Source organism: Macaca fascicularis, chromosome 15 (assembly GCF_037993035.2).
Source record: "Macaca fascicularis isolate 582-1 chromosome 15, T2T-MFA8v1.1".
Taxonomy (NCBI): Eukaryota; Metazoa; Chordata; class Mammalia; order Primates; family Cercopithecidae; genus Macaca; species Macaca fascicularis.
The window spans coordinates 96,117,636-96,137,940 of NC_088389.1; the positions used below are offsets into that span (position 1 = coordinate 96,117,636).

The 20,305-nt window shown below is 39.7% G+C and overlaps 1 protein-coding gene across 1 annotated transcript in view; it reads left to right on the plus strand.

Moving 5' to 3' along the window:
• Positions 1 to 20,305, plus strand: part of LOC102137288 (histone-arginine methyltransferase CARM1-like) — a 278,594-nt gene that overhangs the window by 150,686 nt on the left and 107,603 nt on the right.

Consider the following 20,305-nt stretch of genomic DNA (forward strand, 5'->3'; position numbering starts at 1 on the left):
CCAGGGCTAGTTTCTGGCCCTCAGGGTTCCCTCCTGCTTCCACTGAGTTCTCTTGGCTGAGCAGAGAGAAGATTCAACTGAGCCTTTCTCATCCTGCAGGTACTGGATTGTGCAGGCACCTGGCTTGCACATCTCTCTCTTCCTGCTGTCTGCCTCCTGGCTATGGCATTCCTCAGTTACCGTCCCTAGCACACGGCGGTAATACTCAAATCTGTCAATTCTGCAGCCTGTCAGCTGCTCTGCAGAGGGCTCAGTGGGAAAGGAGGTTGCCGACTCAAAGCTAAACGTAATTTTATACCACTTGCAGAATTCAGTCAACCACAAGACCCATATTGCTTGCAAGTTGGCCAAATCAATCAATGGTTTATTGAGCATCTTCACTGACCTTCAGAACTACCATTAGTTCTATCCTCGCTGCCAAGAAATGGCCTGAGCCAACTGCCTGGTGTTGCCTGCCTCGCTGGTTTCAGGTGTGGTCAGGCTGTAGCCATGGCCTTTGGGATAGGATATAAGTAAGCTGACCTAGCACTCATCACTCCAGGATTTCTCTAGCCTTACAAGTCAATCTGTCTTCACTTTTGGACAGAGGAGCATGTCTGCCTCTTAGTGCATCTGGACCCAGAGCAGGGATGAAAATTTTTTTTCTGTAAAGGGTCAGATAGTAAACACTTTAGGCTCCATGGGCCACGGGCTTTGTTGCAGTCACTCAGCTCTGTCACTGTAGCATGAAAGCAGCCATAGACAATATGTGTACAAATGAATGTGGCTGTGCTACCGTAACACTTTATTTATGGACACTGAAATTTGAATTTCATATGATTTTCATTTGTCACAAAATATTATTCTTACTTTGATTTTTTAAACCATGTGAAAAACATGAAAATTATTCTTGGCTGATACGCTATATAGAAAGAGACAAAGGGCTGGATTTGGCCTGTGGGGTGTAATTTGCCAACCTCTGATCTAGAAGCAGAGGAATATGGTGGTTAAAAGCATGGCCTTTTGCAAAACCTGTGGATGTTAGCAATCAGATGTGTAACTTAACGTCTGCTGCTTCATCTTTCTAATCTTCAGTGTCCTCATTTATGAGATGGGGATAGTTCCAATACATACTACAGAGGGCTACTGGTTGACTAAATGAGATACTCCAGCTACTCTGGAGGATCTCCTGAGCCCAGGAGTTCAAGGCTGAAGTGAGCTATTGTGCCACTGCACTGCAGCCTCGGTGACAGAGCAAGACCCTGTCTGAAAGAAAAAAAAAAAAAGAAAAAAGAAAAAAGAAAGAAAGAAAAAAGAAAAAGATGTATATCATTCAGGATACTGTGAGGCTCCACTGTGGGCCCAGTGGTGAGCTAGGCACTCTAGGAGATCAAAACATAAACCAGACACAGCTGCACACTCCCCAGGAACATGGAGTCTAGCAGGGAGGTGGCCATGTGCCCCAATAATTGTCACGCATGGCAGAGTGATTTTGTCTGCAAGAGAGGCACAGCAGTGACAATTTGTCATCTCACTGCGTGCAGTACTGCTTCTTAGGGTTTTGGAATGCTCAGGGTGTTTGCTCAAAGAGACAGCAGACCCACCTAGGACTGCCACACAAGGTCAGTCCTTGCATTTCTGCTAATCTCCTGCAGCCCACAACTGTGCTGCAACATTTTAAATCCAGCATCACCATTGCCTTTGCCAGCACCCCTTGCCCTTTCATCTGCTCACAGTCCCTTGGCAGCCACAGGGGTAGAACTTCCATTTTCCATCATTTGTAATGTAGTCCAGTTCAGCTTATGGCAGATAGCACCTTGTCACTGGTGAATTTCTATTAAATAGAAGGTATTCTAATAAAATGTATTCAGTTTTTTGATAAGTCATTTACAAGTGAGGTGAGAAATATGGTAATCTATGTTTTTATGTGTTAGCATTATTTTAACTTCTACTTAGAAATGAACCATACCCTTACCTCTTTTTGTGAGATAACTGATTTCACCCAATCTGGCCACCAACCAGAATCCTAACTGGGCTATATCACCTGGGGACCACCTAGACTATGTTCCTGTCTTTAGTTATAGAATTTTTAAGCTCAGCCCTTAAAGACAAAGATAACAAAGTGACTTCTTATAAATTACTGGAACCTCCATATGGTTTTAACAGCATACGGTTCTCCAAATTGTTTTCTGTTATATTACGTATAAATCATAGGACATACTTCTGAGACTAAAATAATAAAAAGTGATGTTCAGATGCTAACAGCTAATCTCGCTTCCAGAAAGAATCGATAAATCCCATAATAACAGTCCTGATAAATTCAGTTTGTCTCCTGAAGTCTTCCTGGATCAACATTACCCACGAGTTCTTCCGTGTGCTGTCTGCTCATGTTCTGTGCTGTTCCATGCCCCATTCGTCTCTCAGGATCTTGAATCAGGGATTTTATAACAATCGCAGAGCTTTTTTATGTTTCTTCGACTGTAGTGACTCAAGTCCATGCTTCTCAAGTAGTAATCTCTCCATTCTTCCTTTTTGCAAACCCTTTAGGAGAGTTCTTTTCTTCCAATACACTTTAAAAATGCTGCTGCAGCTACCAGTTACCTTGGGAATTACTTCTCTCCTTTTTGCACTGTTATAGTTTCTTTCTTCTCTGTCCACTCTTTGATCTGCCTTCTGCTGTGATGGCAGGAAGGGTTTCTGAGGTTATTCTAGAATTTTGAAATATGAAAGGAGTTTCCAAGTTGGGTATGACATGAAAAGCTTGTCTGCATAGGGCTGCTGTGTAACATAATTCCAAGGAACACTGTTCTCTTCATAGCCTATGTGCGTGTTGTAAACTGGAGTTGTGCAATGCACAATCTGCATGGTGATACCCAGCTGCCCTGGGGTCCCAGGGGACAGGACTCATTTGAGACGATGATGAGTACTCTGTATTCTGTTGCCTTTCTCATGAAGAAAAAAGAGGAAGAGGAGGAGGAGGATGCAGATAAAGAGGAGAAAAGAAGAACAGTACTTTGATGGAGCTTCTTTTGTGCTAGGCAGTCTACAAAGCACTTTATATATATGTGATGGTTGATATTGAGCGTCAACTAGATTGGATTGAAGGATGCAAAGTATTGTTCCTGGTTGTGTCTGTGAGGCTGTTGCCAAAGAAGATTAACATTTGAGTCAGTGGACTGGGAGAGGCAGACCCACAGTCAGTCTGGGCGGGCACCATCCAATCAGCTGCCAGCATAAAAGCAGGTATGGAAAGAGCAGACTTGCTGAGTCTTCGGGCCTGCATCCTTCTCCCATGCTGAATGTGTCCTGCCTTCAAACATCGCACTCCAAGTTCTTCAGTTTTTGGACTCTTGGGCTTACACCAGTGATTTGCCAGGGGCTCTTGGACCTTTGACCACAGACTGAAGGCTGCACTGTCAGCTTCCCTACTTTCGAGGTTTTGGGATTCAGACAGACTTCCTTGCCCCTCAGCTTGCAGACGGCCTATTGTGAGACTTCACCTTGTGATTGTGTGAGTCAATAAACTCCCCTTCATATATACATCTATCCTATTAGTGCTGTCCCTCTACAGAACCTTTACTAACACAATATATTAAATTGTAATTACTAAATAGGTGGCTGGTTGCGGTGGCTCACACCTGTATTCCAGCCCTTTGGGAGGCTGAGGTGGGAGAATCACATCAGCTCAGGAGTTTGAGATCAGCCTGGGCGACATAGTGAGACCTCATCTCTACTAAAAAATAAAAATAATTAGCCGGGTGTGATGGCACATGCCTATAATCCCAGCTACTCTGGGGGCTGAGGCAGGAGGATTGCTTGAGCACAGGAGGCCAAGGTTGCAATGAGCCCTGATGGTGCCACTGCACTCCAGCCTGGATGATTGAATGAGACCCCTGTCTCAATAAATAAATAAATAAATAAATAATAGAAGAGTTTTTTCTTATTCATCATAGGAATGATTGGTTTTTGCAGTGCACCAGTTACTGACCTGGATAATGCTGAACAATCCAGAAACATGCTTCCTTTCCTCATGTAGGTTGCAACCTAATGAATTTTGATCATAAAGTCTGCTATGCTATTCATGGCAGGACCAAAGTTCAACACAAAGAAAACTGCTGAAATTGCCATCAGACCCTTCTCAAAGACCCACACAGGCTACCAGTTGCATAAAATGACAAATCCAACCTTACATGTAACATTACATCACCAAGTGAACTTTCTGTTTAGCCTTTATTTTTTTCTGTAACTCCATATCTCAGTTCTTTCACACTGGAAAAATCAGGCTACACCTTTGCCTGCATAGTGATTCCAAATTTCTCCACTGGAAGCTTTGCCTCAAGCCCTTACCCTCCATCCTCCTTTCTGCCTATCCAAATGTCTCCTTCTTCTTTGGCTCACAGTTCACCTCTTCTAAGCAGCCTTCCATGATGGAATGCACAGAGCTCTGTCTCCCTGGATCTTTGAATACAAATTATTCTAAAACCATTTTGTGTGTAACAATGTATTGCTTTGCAGTAGTTCTCATGTGTGTCAGTTTCTTCTGTCTCTATCTTCTCTCTCTCTCTCTCTCTCCCCCCCCCTCCCCCCCATCACATATTCTTTGATGGAGGAAGTCTCATTTCTAATTTTGTTTGTAGCCCCCCTCCATCTTCCCCACTCCTGTGCCTAGCACACAGCAGGTGATCAATAAATCTTTTTAATAAGGAGCTGACTCACCGCCAGCACTCTGGCCTCCTTGGCTCAGGTTGTTCTGAGGCATGCAGCCTTCCAAGAAAAGCTGGCTTTCTTGGCTTCCTTCCATAGTGCTGGTATGAATTTCAATGCTAGACCTTCAAAGAAAAAACTCAGAAAGGGCCATCCTACCCTGGGGTAATTGTGAAAGAAACAGATCCCCAGTGGAGAGGAGACCTAGGGGCCACTTGGAAAAAATTCACACCTATGTCCATTTTCCTTTATCAAAATGAAACAGAATTTCTCACCTAAACTAACACTCAGTTAAGTGCTTACTATATGATATCTATATGGGCGTGTGCATGCACGAATGCACACCTGCACTCGTGTATAAATAGGTATTAACATATAACACATGTACATATAATACGTATGCATGCGGATTTTATCTGTCTACCTAGCAAGAGAGAAAGAGGGAGAGTCTGAGCTCTGTGCCTCTGCACTGAATACTTCTATACTATACCTCTTAGAATTAATTCATGTTTTTGTGTGTGTTGTGTGTGTGTGTACATGTGTATGTGTACCTGTGTATAGACAACACAGGAAACAATTTAAGGTACAGTATTATATAAACTTGGTGTTCTTGTTGCTTTACTGTAATAAATCACACATTGTATAATTGATAGATACCTGCTTTATAAGTACAGGAGGAGTTCAGCTAGAGTATTTTTCATAAATTTCTGGCAACACTTTGCCAGTCCAGAATAATAGATGACTAGTTTTCAAATAATTATCTCCAAAGAAAAAACATCTGCAGTTACACAGAGAAATTTTCAGTCTTGATTTTGTAAAACTTAGGATCAAAAAACCTTTCCCTATCTAGCCAATCTTTCTGGTTGGAGCTGAAGCCATTTCCCTGTTAGTTATGTTACATGAATATGTTACATCTTAATTTTGTGTGTGTATTTTCTTCTCAGTCATCATCAACTGATAAACAGTTTATTCTGAGGTAGAATATGCCCCTCAGGGTAATCCTGGGTTTCAGAATTTCCCACTTTCTGGAATGCAGATACTGGTGCTGGAATGAACAGTGGCCTGGCTGGTTTGTCTCTGAGCAAACTGTGTCTGTATCTCTCTTCCATCTGTATGATGCAAATCATAATACCTCTTGGCAATGGGGGTTGGATTAAGTGACACCATGAATGTGAAAATGGTACTAAATGGAGCACTTCTTGAGTGCGTGTTTGCTTTTGACCCTGGCTGAGACTGACAGCAGGAAGTATCTCCTCTCCACTCCTGATTGTTCTTTTGTGTTTCTCTCCCCTTGTGCTCCTTTCCCCCAGCCTCCTCCTCTTCACTTTGGTTCCTGGGCAGCTGCTACTGTGAAGACAGTGCAGCTCCCATCTGCTTTCAGCATATGGGACCAAGGCTGTTGCTTCCAAAGTCCTCATGTTTGCTGTTCAGAGCAGGGTGGGTTATTGTGTGGAAAGTGAGGCAGAAAAATTGCAGCATAATTTAATCAGTCTCTGTTAAATCTTCATATAGTTTTGATGGGATTAATTGATCAGTCTTTCTACCTATCTGTTCATCCATCCATCCATTCATCCATCTATCCATCCATGTATCCATCTCCTAACTTTTACCACAGAGTTTGAGTTTCCTCACACATCTCTATAGTAAAATATAAATAAAGTTCAAAATTAGAGAACATATACAAAGCACAGAAGTCTGAGGCCAAGAGGAAATTAAAACACAAATCTGCATATTAGAGGACTCATAAGTATGACTGCCAACCCATGTTTTTGACTCTGGGCATCTTGGCATTCAAGCAAAAGGGGAAACACTGTGAATTTACATGATCTCCAGAGTCCATAAAAGATAGAGTAGTGGCAGGAGCGCAGAATATGTCAAACAAAGCTTCTTTTGGCATTTGGATCTGAAGAAATTTTTTTGTATGGGTTCCCAATAGGACCTGGAGTATGCCTTCATACCAGAGTGTCAAGGATTCTAGACTCAACAGTCACTCAATAGCTGCATTCTCAATAAGATTTAGAATATCCCTTTTTATCAAAGTATCAAAGAATTATGGATTTGACACTCATTCTAGAGCTGGATTGCTGTTAAAGCTGCAGGTAAGCCGTATATATAAAAAGATCTGCTGGTTGTGGTTTTAAAAATATTGAATGATAACCAATATCCCTGGATTGAATTCTCCTGACTTTCAGTCCATGTTATCCCCTCTTCTATGTAAGGAAAGTGCAGATGGATGTCAACCGGAAAGCACTAATTTAACTATTGCTGTATCTATCAGTTGCTTGTCATAGAGTAGATGGTTGATCACTTTGTTAGGGATGGATAAGGCAGTGGGTGCCATGAGCATCCTCTCTGAGTGGAATCACTCTTCAATATAGATGCCATACTCCAGGATCCCATGGATCATTAGTAACTATACAGGAAGGTTGGGGAGATGAATGGTTTGAGAAAAACTCACATTCGTAGCTGAAATCCGTCAACAGTACTATGTTCACATAAAAATATGTTGTTTGGGAATGATAGTCACTGACTCACCAGAACTTATCTGATAGCTCTAGACTTTGAGTTTAAACCTGCCCTAATGAGTATCTGCACAAAATGACCAAATAAGGTCATTGCCAAGAAGCCCAAAATCGTCAATTGATTGAAACAAGCATACAATAATATGTTTGGCTATCATTTTTCTTAGCTTTTATGATTTCGTGGTGCTCGATAATAGAAGGGAAGTACATGATATTTTAAGTTGCAGACTTGTTATCCATGAAGTTTTGTAATGGGTCCTTGATTATATGGGAGGCACAGACTCAAATGCCTATACAGCCCAAGCAAGTCATGGAAATGCATGAAGTGGGCTAGTTGCAAAGAAGAGACAATGGGGCAACTATGGCAACTGGAGATCTCATACCCATTCAAAAGGTTGCAGTAGCTACTTCCCTCATGTTGGTTGTTGCTACACAGTAATTCAGACCCTCGTGTGCCCTGTCATACTATTTTAGGTAGAAATCCATGTTTCCTGTGACATTCTTCTGAGTTTTAAAACATACCATGGCCAAATTAAATATTCCTATAGACCAGCTTTAGCCTCTGCTCATTTTATACCCAGTTGACTATCAATATCAATATGAAAGAGAAAACAAGATAAAAGCAAAGAGATTGAGCTAAGAGGACAGATGCACATCACACTTTTAGCCAATTATCATAGATTCACTTCACTGAGAACTACAGTGGGTAAATTTTGCTCTCTAAAAAAAATGAATACAAGATGAATTTATTGAATAGGATTAGGTAGTGCAACCATGTAGAATTACTGTTACATGCATGTTTGAATGGGAAGAGAGCTAGATCTTAAAAATCGCATCGCAAAACTAGCAAAGCAGTTACTTGTCATCCAAACTGGTCTTTTTATTTGATTTGAAATCTCAACTCTTCCAGGTACAAAATACTTTCTTTCCTCTGTCTTGTTACAGCTATAGCATTTCTCAACTGAGTCTGTAGGTGTTTTTGTCTCATTCATTTATGGATAATATATAAAGGGAAAGCCCAGAGAGATTTTGAAGTCTACCTGTTATGCAAAGTTTTCTCTTGGCAAAATAAAGTGCCCCAAGCATTATGTAGTGAAGATACAGACTGCTATTTCAATTTTTAAAATACTATATAGGATTCCACTAATGCTTCTCCAAAGTTATTTGTCAGGGGAATGGAGGGATTGTGGCATAAGCAATCATGAAAATGTTTATTTCACTTGTCAAGTGTCATTTTTTAAACAATGTAAATCTAATCAAATTGGAAATGTACCTTTATGCCACCTGTTCGGTGTTTACCTGTGCTGCTTTTCTTGCTGGGAGGCATGCAGAGGCCTCAGGAAGCTATGAGAACTAATTGAATAATAGCTCATGCTGCAACATAAATAAATTAGTCCCTCTGTGAATACATGTTAAATGCTCCAGAAGGTGCATTCTGGCCTTACTTAGTGAATGAAGGTACCATTTGTCTTTCTACAAGTCTGGTGACCTTCAAATGACTAGGAGATTGTTTGAAATTCCATCTTCATCCCAAGTAATCTTAATATGGGGTGGTCTTCACTGGACTGGGTAAAGTACAGTGGTAGAAATAGGCCTAATTGCAAATAGACTGATTCACCGCTAGGGTTCAGGAAAGCATGGTGCAGATTTTAAAAGCACTTGAAATGAGTAAGACATTAAAACATATAAAATTTTTGGTAAAAACAAAAGTAATACACTCTCAGCAAACTCTAGTGTCTGGCAATGACCCAGGAAAAAAATACATTATTTTAAATTGGAGGAATTTCTGTTTTAATCAAAGCTACCTATACGAAGTAGCTCAAGTCAAAAATAAAAAGTTACTGAAGTGAAATGTCTCCTGGAATTTAAGGCATTTCAGGCCCAGACAGTGTCCTGGTACCATGGTGGGGAAGCAGATACGTAGTCTCCAGCTTTTAGGTGTTGCTTTGTCTCCTCATAATCATCTTTCTGTCTCCCCATCTCTCTCAGTTGTGAGTGGCTACCTCCCCCAAAATTGCGTGAACTTATAGGCAGGATGATTCAATCATTTGTCATCCAAATCAGGAATCTTTTGAGGATGAAAGGCAGTGGGATCGATCATTTCTCCAGGACAGCAGGTACAAACTGAGATGTTCCAGGTGAACCAAGACATAGGATTACCTGACTACCACCGACAACGTGAGAGCTTCAGAATCTGTCCCTCTTTGATTACAGTGCCTTAGTCTTTTGATTCAGGCTGACTTACCCTCTGGTCAACAGCTCATTCTTAATCTACTTGTTGGCTATGGGGTCCAGTGGTGTAAACAGAGCATCTGAAGCTTGGAGCAGTGCCAGCTGTTCTTAATGAGTGTGGACAGAGAAACAGTGTTGGCAACTGCGGCAGTGTCAGAGACTCAACATGTTCTAGAACCAGAAATTTTCCACCAATTGACTTGTAGTAGCCTGTCACAACAACCACCTGCTGCTGGAAGCAAAATCTGGGCTTAAGCTAATGCAAGTTCCAAGATTTCAGAAGTTGATGAGCAGAGTGGGTGTTTTCCATGACTCACCTTCCTCCCATTTGCCCCCAAAGCATGGATATTTTCTCAGTCCTGTTTCTTTTAGCTTATTCTATAATGTTTCTACCTCTTTTTCAGTAGTAGTTAGCTGTGATTTTGCTTATCTTTCATATACTCTCCTTTCTTCTGATAATGGAAGCCCAGTCTTCCTTTTGGGTTAGATAAGGCTGACTCAAGGCTAGTCCATTGGCATTGATCCCCTGGCCACAGAAATGGATTCAGAGATGGGTCTTTAATTTAACATGGTTCAACAAAACTCAATATTGGGCTTTTGTTGGAATGTTTTGGAAGGACAGAGGTTGCTGAGCTTGTAGCATTGTTGTTTTACAGTTGCTGATAATCATCTTGTTCTATGAGGGGGAAGCCTGCCCAATGGGGAAGCGAAAACAGAGAAATGCAGAGCAAGAAAACAAGAAAAAAAGAGAGCAAAAGAGTGAGAGCACACACAAGTGAGAGAGCAAGTCCTAACAACAGCAATGGAGAACTTGAAAATAGGTATTCTTGAAAATTGAACTTTAATCCTGTATTTTTGGGTTTTGTGAGCCATGAAGCTCCTATTCAAGTTATACGTAGTTGAGTTTTCCACCACTTGTTAATAAAAGAGTTTTCACAGAAATACCTTAGAATCTTGGTTCTGTTCCAGTTCAGTCAGTTATTCCTCTATTTAAGGTTGACCTCCTGTTCCATCTGTTTATTGGAGACCATGCAGTTCTTACATCTTGGGCTTTCTTTGTTGATGGGTAGAGCATCAGGGTAAGTCTACCAGGATTCTACAAGGATTAGGGATCTCACTCAATGTTCAAACAAATGAACAAACCGTCTTTGCCTTTATAAATGCTTAACATTACTATTTTACTAATGTTTAGGTCACTACTTGTCATCTCAGTAAGTGTTCATTGGTTTTGAAGATATGCATGAAGATCATCTCTGATTTGAAAAAACATCATCTCAATTGTTTTGCCATAAGATGCTTGACAGTTAAAGATTTGACAAATACACAAAATACTCCCAATAGTCCTACCCAGTGCTTTGCACCAATCTTTTGGTTGGACAAAAATAGTGTTACGTTAGTGTTACACAACTTATGTACTGTAGGTTTAGTTGCTAATTGTAAGGCTTTGAGTGAAGAGGAAACCCAAATAATATATTCAGTTTCTTAGAACTTATAAGTAACTTTGTTTTAAGAGAGTTTGATTTGATGGCTGCTTTCAAGAAATGCTGACAAGTTCTTTTCAAAGAGGAGACAAAAGCACTAAAAGGGAGAAATTAGCTTGAAGTTTGATGAAGCTGTGCATTTTTATAGTTTTTTCATGTATGCGATAGGAACATACAGTGTCTTATAATAATGCTATTTATGTTGGGCACTTAGAGAATCTGCTTTATATTGCTTTCTGCTACTTTGCTAAGTAAACAAACCATTGTATGAGGTGTAAGAAGGGCCACCCTTATGTTGAATTTCACTAAGCAGCAGAGTCCCCTGTCTATATACATGTTTGGAATGTATTCATTTTCCTATACTACTTCAACTCTCACCACCTGAGATATCTGTGCCTTTTTCTGGAATAACACACACAGTATATCTGTATAGGAAAATTCCTAAAATTTGGTTTATGTTTATCTAACTTTGGGAGTTGGGATGAAGAAGGTGTGGGAACTGTCTTATGCAAATATGTCGCTATCCACTGAAAAAAAGAGAAGCAAAAGTACATTGTCGTATTTAGGAGTTTAGATAATAAATGGATTTTGACTTGAAATATATGATTGATCAGATAATTTAGTTTTGCCACTGAGAAATTAACTCAAAGAACTTTATGATTAGACTTTTAAAGTAAATAGATGGAGCCCAGATAGTTAAGTCTACACACCTATGATTAGGGAAGAAATAAGTCAACGAGAAAATAAACTCCTTATTCTGAGGTAATTGCTTTAGAAGATGTGAACCAGTCGAAAGGTAGAAGTGGAAATGGATTAAAAAAGGAGAAAGAGGACAAGGAGGAAAAATAAAGAAAAAGAAGAATAAAAAAAGGAGGAGGAAGAGAAGGAGGAAAAGAAGAAAAAGAAGGAGTAGGAAGAAGAAGGAAAGAAGAGATGAGGAAGAAGAGGTAGAAGAAGGAGAGGAGGAGGAGCAGGAGGAGAAAAGGAAGAAGAAGGAGAAGGAATGGGAAGGAAAAAAACAAAGAATGCCTTCATTAATTCATTTACTTATGCATTCAATGATATTTATTGCATACTTATTATGTGCCAGGTATCATACTTTGCTCTTGGATTTGATGGTGAATAAATCTTTGTACTTGCTAAATCTTTTAAGCTTACAGTCTATGGAGCAAGATAGAAAAAACTAAGTAACTAGACAAAATAGTAATTATTATCCTATATGTTATACACAGAACTAATAAGAGACAGACACAGAGAAGACCAGTATTCCAGCTGTAGATATCACATCCATCCTGTTGAATGATGTTCTGAGTGTAATCCCACTTCTCCCAGCACTGACCAGGTCAGGAGATCGAGACCATCCTGGTTTACACGGTGAAACCTTGTCTCTACTAAAAATACAAAAACAAAATGTGTTGGTGGGCGCCTGTAGTCTCAGCTACTCGGGAGGCTGAGGTGGGAGAACAGCGTGAACCCAGGAGGCGGAGCTTGCAGTGAGCTGAGATTGCGCCACCGCACTCCAGCCTGGGTGACAGAGCAAGAATTTGTCTCAAAAAAAAAAAAAAAAAAAAAGAATATGGGGAATCTACCCTAAGACAGTCTACCTGTCTACCTTAAACCACATCCATCTCAAGGGAGAAATGCTCAGACAGTGAAACTGGGAGAAGAATAATTAAATGAAGCAAGTGGTTAGTGTTGTTCTCTTCTTTGTACACTGATTAAAATGGTATCTTTTTCTTCCTTGAGTGTCCAGTAAAGAGAGCTTAATTGGGTAAGCTCAAGCTGATGGACTAGAGTAAATTGAAATGAGCTGTCTGCAAATTCTTCAAGATAGCCCAGAATCAGTTTGGCGGCAATGTCTAGAGTTTGACATTATTTTATAAAAATCCACACCATGACTATTATATTGACAGTTTTATATTTTCTGGTATAATGTTGGGACATGTGGCCAGAACAGCTGAGGTAGTCAGACAGGTATTACCCTTTCCTGGCACAGAAAGACGCTAGTGTCTTGGTAAATAAACTCTTCATATGGAAAGCACCACAGGCAGTGTGACTTGTAAATAGCAGCTATTTAAGAAAAGCAAGCAAACAAAAACAGATCCCTTCAATCTGGTCTTTTAGGAGTAGCAGAACAAAAAGAAAATGGTACATCTGAGTAGTCTGTATTGATTCATGAGTAGAAATACATACTAAAATTGAAAAGTAATGGTTTGTCATGAAGAAGCCTAAATCAAGCCTGAGAATGGAAGGAAAATAATTGGAATCATGGCTGTAGCATGGAGCAGCTATGTCCTTGGTAAAACATCTACACGATAGAGAAAATTACGTTTGTGTATTTGTGACCAAAAAAATTGCAAGACACAATGGTTTACAGCCTGACAGTTTATAATCATAGTTCCACCAGGTCATTCCTTTTAGAGACAGTGTGGGTAGATGTGTCCTTTGAAAGGTGTTCTCATTTTACTCATGGTGTGTGCTCTAGTCAGAGGAACTGGGCTTTTACAAATAACTGAGGGCAGTTCTCCATCCTTACATACTCAGCCCACTGCCCTCAGGCTTCTAGACAATATCCCCATAGGGATCTCTTTATTCCAGAGCAGCAATTCTAATCCATGTCCTCTCACCTCTCTACCCCGAGCCGCTGAAGAAGCCACTGATCTAATGTGGACATCCATTTTGACTTTCTCATATTCTAAACCAGCTGGCCTTTCTTCCCTCTCCTCGTAACCATTCTGGCTCTACAGAATTAACAGCGTCCTTCAAACAAATCGAACCTGCAGATCAAAAGACTCCTCCACAAAAAAAAAAAAAAAAAAAAAAAAAAAGAGCACTCCTTCCCAAAATCTTCTCCAAAAGCAAAATTACCTGCTGGATTTAAAGAGCCCTTCACTTCTCTTACCCCAAATTCTGTCCCTCAGTTTGGAGAACTGAGGATGAGGAGGAGGAGGATAGGCTATTACTGCTCCCTTCGTTTTGGGTTCTCCAAAGTAGCTGAGGAGGGGGGAGAAATCAACAATTAAGTTTCTTTTCCTTTTTACACAGGTTTTTATTTATTTATTTATTTATTTTGACTCTTTATACACCATGTGGAAACATAGACGCTTCTTAAAATTTATACACATTTATTTAACCATTAAAATAAAAGTGAGGGTAAATTGTGAAAACAAACAAACAAACAACAACAAAAACATTCTTTTGACAGAATTCCCCACAGGAAGGAATTAATTGATGATGATTCCTGGACTTGCCAGAATATTCCTGATTTTCTAAATCCCATCAATCCCATAAATACCTCTTAAACTTGTCAAACAAAAGGCTGTGATTTTTGCTTTGTTAAATGTGGCCCCTGTATTAGGATTATAAATAGCTGTGACTATAGTGTCTGCGATGGACTGAATTGTGTCCCGTCCAGATTCACAGGTTGAAATCCTAACCCCAGCATGGCTGTATTTGGAGTAACGAAGCAATTTAAGTTTGAATGAGGTCATGGGGTGGAGCCTTGGTTCTGCAGAATGCATGCCCTTATAAAAAGAGACATCAGAGAGTCAATAGCTTGCTGTCCCTGCCATGTAAGGATGCAGTGGAAAAGGCAGAAAACTACATGCAAGGAAGGGAACCCTTGCCAGGAACCTAACCGTCTGGCACCTTGACCTTGGACTTCCCAGTCTCCAAAACGTTGAGAAAATAAATTTCTGTTGTTTAAGCCACCTAGTCTGTGGAATTTTATTATGGCAGCCTAAGCAGACTAACACTGTTAATAATATAATAAAATTGGATTTTTAAAATATCAAACAGTAGAACTGACACATCCAGCTTAGTACTTATTTTGTAGGCTATTTATGTATTGCATGGATGCTGGTGTAACACCAAACTTTATTGAAGCTTCTCTTTTACATTCTCTTTTTGGAGATAATTGGCGAGCTATACAAGAAGACCAGCTGTGTAACTTTATAGTCAAAATCTTGTTTTTTAACCAAAAATGATAATTTTCAACTTGCCATATATCCTATTAACTTAATTGGGCATCCATTATTTTGGGTTGTATTAAGGGCTCAAATTTCCCCCAAAGGATAGAGACTTGCAACTGTTGAGAATATTCAAAAGATTATTTGTTGAACAAATTAATTTACCATAGGCTTTGAAAGTCCAAACAACAGAGACTCAAAGAACTCACAGATGGGTGACAAAAACCACTGCTGGCAATCTCTGAGAACTCAGAGAGAATTGGAGAGGTGCCAGGAAACTAGAGCTGGGTAAATATTGTCCAATATCTTTTTAAAAGAGAAAAACGCAAATATAGGAAATTGTAGCTTAACAGACTTGATATTTTTGACTCCCAATCAAATTTTATAAGCAAATAGTTGAGTCCAGAATTTAAGGGAATATAGTCAAAAAACATTGTTGAAATTAAGAAAAATTAAGATCCACTTAGTCTCTGATGTTGCCTCTGAGAACAAACTGGAGAAATGAGCAAAATGACATGACAATTAAGGAGCTTTGTAGCTTTATGTGTAGTTGAGTGAGTCTCTATGAAAAGTGTTGACACAGAAGAAAGCTAACAGTATATTGCTAGTAGTGAAAAAGCAGGTCATAAACCAATAGAGTACAATAGTATTGTTGTATATAATAAGGAGATAGATGTAAAAATGTAAATAAAAATTCCTGGGAAAGTCCCAAAATGTTATCAGTGATTATCTCTGGGAATTATTTTTCCTTTTTGGCTTTTCTGCATTTCTAAATTTTATATGGTTAAGTAAGAGAAAATTTTTTTTAATTGCAAAAGAAAATGGTTAAGGCCGGGTGTGGTGGCTCACACTTGTAATCCTAGCACTTTGGGAGGCTGAGAAGGGTGAATCATTTGAGGTCAGGAGTTCAAGACCAGCCTGGCCAACATGGTGAAACCCTGTCTCTATTAAAAATACAAAAATTAGCCAGGCGGTAGTGGCTCACACCAATAATCCCAGCTACCTGAGAGGCTGAAGCAGGAGAATTGCTTGAACCTAGGAGGCAGAGGTTGTGGTGAGGTGAGATCGTGCCACTGAACTCCAGTCTAGGGGACAGAGTGAACCCTATCTCCAAAAAAAAAAAAAAAGAGAGAGAGAAAACGAAAGAAAGAAAAAGAACAGGTCAAAAAAAAATCATAGGAGAACAGAAATGTCAACCAATACATTGATTTTTATGTGTAGGAAGATGCTGTGAAGAAATGGCATTGCTTTTACTGTAATAGGATATTCTTACTATGTGAATGTTGCCATACTTTATTGGCTGAAACTTTCTTGTTACCAGAATCACCAGGGATACAGATTCTGGGTTTTATCATTCTGATACAGTAGACTTGGAGTGAGGCTTGGAAATTTAGCCACAGGGAATTGGTCAAATTATGGCACATTATTAAGCTGAAATCATATATCCATTAGCAATAAGGTAGAGAAGACTACTTAATGGCCTAGGACATTATTCATAGCATGTTAAATAAAAATTACTGGTTATAAAATAATACAATGTAATTTTATAAGTAAGAGGAATTTTTACACACAGACAAACATACCCGAAATGTTAAGCATAATTAGTCACTTCTATAATGGAATTGTTATTTTTATTTTATTCTTTTTGATTTGTTGCATTTTTCTAAATTTTTTATACTTTTCATTTGTTGGTTTTGTAGTTATTTTTAAACTATCATTTGCATCCTTTCCTTTATAGGGGTATAATTGCAAAAGATAGAGTTGACAGAAATTCTATATGAGACATTTTTAATCAAAGAATCCTTCTGTTTTCATTTTTAAAAATCCACATGGAAACATTAGTGAGGTGAGGTTAATTACTTGGTATGATCCCTTACAAATTGGTGAAATAGTGATTGTTCAGGGTATACTGTAAATCTAATCCTGATCTACATTTCCACCAAGAACTCCTCCCATTATCCTTCTCGAGGTCCTTTCGAGGAGATGGCATTCCCTTGTGCAGGAGAGGCAGTGGTTACACGTGTTTGCATGTTTATTTTCCAACAAGATCTTTTTTCGAACTATCTGTCCCCACATGGGATGGCCCCAGGGCCTCACAGGACTGCTTCTCAAATTAAATTGTTTCACCAAGTTCATTGGTCATTTTCCCAAATGTATTGAATTTACATTTCAGACTTATTTGTTAGGGTGGCTACTACATTAGCACTGTGTTCTAGAGACTAGCGATAAAATGAGGCTTAAACTTCCGCTGTGGTTTAAGTGTCACCTGCAAAACTTATATTAAAATTTAATTGCCATTGTGACAGTATTAATAAGTGTGACTTTGGCTAGACATGGTGGCTCACGCCTATAATCCCAGCACTTTGGGAGACCGAGGTGGGTGTATCACCTGAGGTCAGGAGTTCAAGACCAGCCTGGCCAATATGGTGAAACCCATCTCTACTAAAAACACAAAAATTAGCTGGGCATGGTGGCAGGCGCTTGTAATCCCAGCTACTCAGGAGGCTGAGGCAGGAGAATCGCTTGAAACTAGGAGGTGGAGGTTGCAGTGAGCTGAGATCATGCCATTGCACTCCACCCTGAGTGACAAGAGTGAACTTCGACTCAAAACAAAAAAACAAAAAAACAAAAAAGAAGTATGACTTTTAAGAAGTGACTAATATCGGGAGAACCTGCTCCAGATGGTTACATGGGTTCTTTTCTATTTCCTAGGTGTCTCCGCCGGTTTGAGAAATAAACGGAAAGAGCACAAGAGAGAGAAATTTAAAGCTGGGTGTCCGGGAGAGACATCACGTGTCGGCAGGATCCATGATGTTCCCCGAGTCGTAAAACCAGCAAGTTTTTATTAACAATTTTCAAAAGGGGAGGGAGTACACGAATAGGGTGTGGGTTACAGAGATCACATACTTCACAAGGTAATAAAATATCACAAAGCAAATGGAGGCAGGGTGAGAACACAGGACCAACCGGATGGGGCGAAATTAAAATTGCTAATGAAGTTTCCGGCCCGCATTGTAATTGATAACATCTTATCAGGAAACAGGGTTTGAGAGCAGACAACATGTCTGACCAAAATTTATTAGGCGGGAATTTCCTCATCCTAATAAGCCTGGGAGCGCTACAGGAGACCGGGGCTTATTTCATCCTTTTCACTTGACCATAAAAGACGGCACGCTTTAAGGGGGCCATCTACAAACCTACCCTCAGGGCGCATTCTCTTTCTCAAGGATGTTACTTGCTGAGAAAAAGAATTCAGTGATATTTCTCCTATTTGCTTTTGAAAGAGGAGAAATAGTTGGCTCTGTTCCATCCGGCTCACTGGCGGCCAGTTCAAAGTTACCTCCCTTGTTCCTTGAACATCAATGTTATCCTGTTCTTTTTTCAAGATGCCCAGATTTCATATTCAAACACACATGCTCTACAAACAATTTGTGCAGTTGATACAACCATCACAGGGTCCTAAGGCAACATTCATCCTCCTCAGTTTACGAAGAAGATGACGGGATTAAGAGATGAAAGTAAAGACAGGCATAGGAAATCACAAGGGTATTGATTGGGGAAGTGATAAATGTCCATGAAATCTTCACAATTTATGTTCAGAGATTACAATAAAGACAGTCATAAGAAATTATGAAAGTATAAATTTGGGGAACTAATAAATGTCCATGAAATCGTCACAATTTATGTTCTTCTGCCATGGCTTCAGTCAATCACTCCGTTCAGGGTCCCTGACTTCCCACAACAGAGTAAGCCATGAGAGCTCCACTCTCATGTAATGGTTAATGTCAATAGAGTGGGTTGTTATAAAGGGGACCCTCTCTGTCTCTTGCTCTTGCTCTTGCAAAGAGAAGGCCCTCTGCCTTCTGCCATGGTAAGGCACAGCAAGAAGGTCCTCACCAGATATCATCCCTTAACCTTGGACTTCCCAGACTCCAGAACTGTAAGAAATTAATTACTGTTATTTATAAACTACCCAGTCTGTAGTATTCTGATGTAGTAATACAAAATGGACTAAGACACCCCCTAAACAGTTTCCCAAAAACTTGATTTAGGTAGAGAGATGGTAATTTTTTTAAATCTGTAAGTTCAGTACAGCGTGAATGATGATGGTAAGCTTAGAACATGAGATTGGAAAGATGTTTGTCATCCTTGGCTACACAGGAGAATTTACTCTGGAGGCTTTTTTAAAAATAGAGATGCCTTTTCCCTACCACTAGAACATTTAATTACTAGATATAGGGTGAGGGTCCAGTATCCTGTAGGTTAAAAAATCTTCCCAAGTAATTCTGATCTAGAGCTGAGTTTGAGATCCACTCTATTACAGCAACTAATTCTGTCTATGATGTTCCAGAATACAGCAGTGAAGAAATGCTAGTTGAATAGAATCTGGGAGGATGAATAGAATTTGACATCAAAGGATAATCTAACAGAAAAAAAATAGAGGGATTCAAAGTCAAGATTCCTGGCCAGGACTGGGTTGATGTGGGAATTTGTAAGTGTTCAGCATGGTGGAAGCATGGAGGTCATAGGGCAGGTCTCATGTGTGCAGGAAGACAGCACGGAGAGAGTTCTGGAAAGTGCATACAGGTTACTGGACAGGATCATCTAGACTATCTAGGTTGGGTCTAGAATGTGAGGGGCCAGAGAACTCATCATGAACCAAGAGTGTGTGGGCATTAGGGATCCAGCCAAGGCTATAGTATAAGGGAGAGACCTGGTCACAGTGCCTGTGGTGGAATGGAAAGAGGCCACAGACAGTGGAGACTACTGGGCAGTATTCACAAGACATCTTTGAGGCAGAAGTCACAGGAAATGGCCACTGTGAACACTGTGTTATCTATTAGCAATATCACTTCTGGAATTTTTTGAGCTTTCACTTCAATATTCTTTCCTCAAATGACAAAGCATTTCTTTGTATTCAATTATCCCCAGTTATTTTACCTTTTCTCTATACATTTAGGTAATACTAAATGAGAGAGAAAAAATGGTCATGACAATAGAATGAGGTTATATGAATGTCTATATAAAATATATGTGTGCATATGTATGTATACATTCTATTTTTTGTATTCACATATTTTTTTTTCTTATTATCAACAATCACCTTCCCTAGAGCACTTTCTGAGTATAAATCTATGAGCTTTGTAAGCGCAGCACCAGGAGAATTTCTGGAGCCCAGTCTCTGCCTGTGTTTCTTTGTGCTCTCTCACTTGACATTTCTGAATGCAAATATGTCTGACAAGTGTAAATAAGGGTGTCACAGCTCGGAATAGTACCCATTTCCGCCTTGCCATCTCTTATCATGTATGTGTTCAGGGATGAATATGCCATTTTCATATTCTAATATTTTCACAGTTGGAATTTTTTACAGAGTGCAATGGTGAGCTCTATGGTTTCCAAGGTGAAGAAATGGATCTGC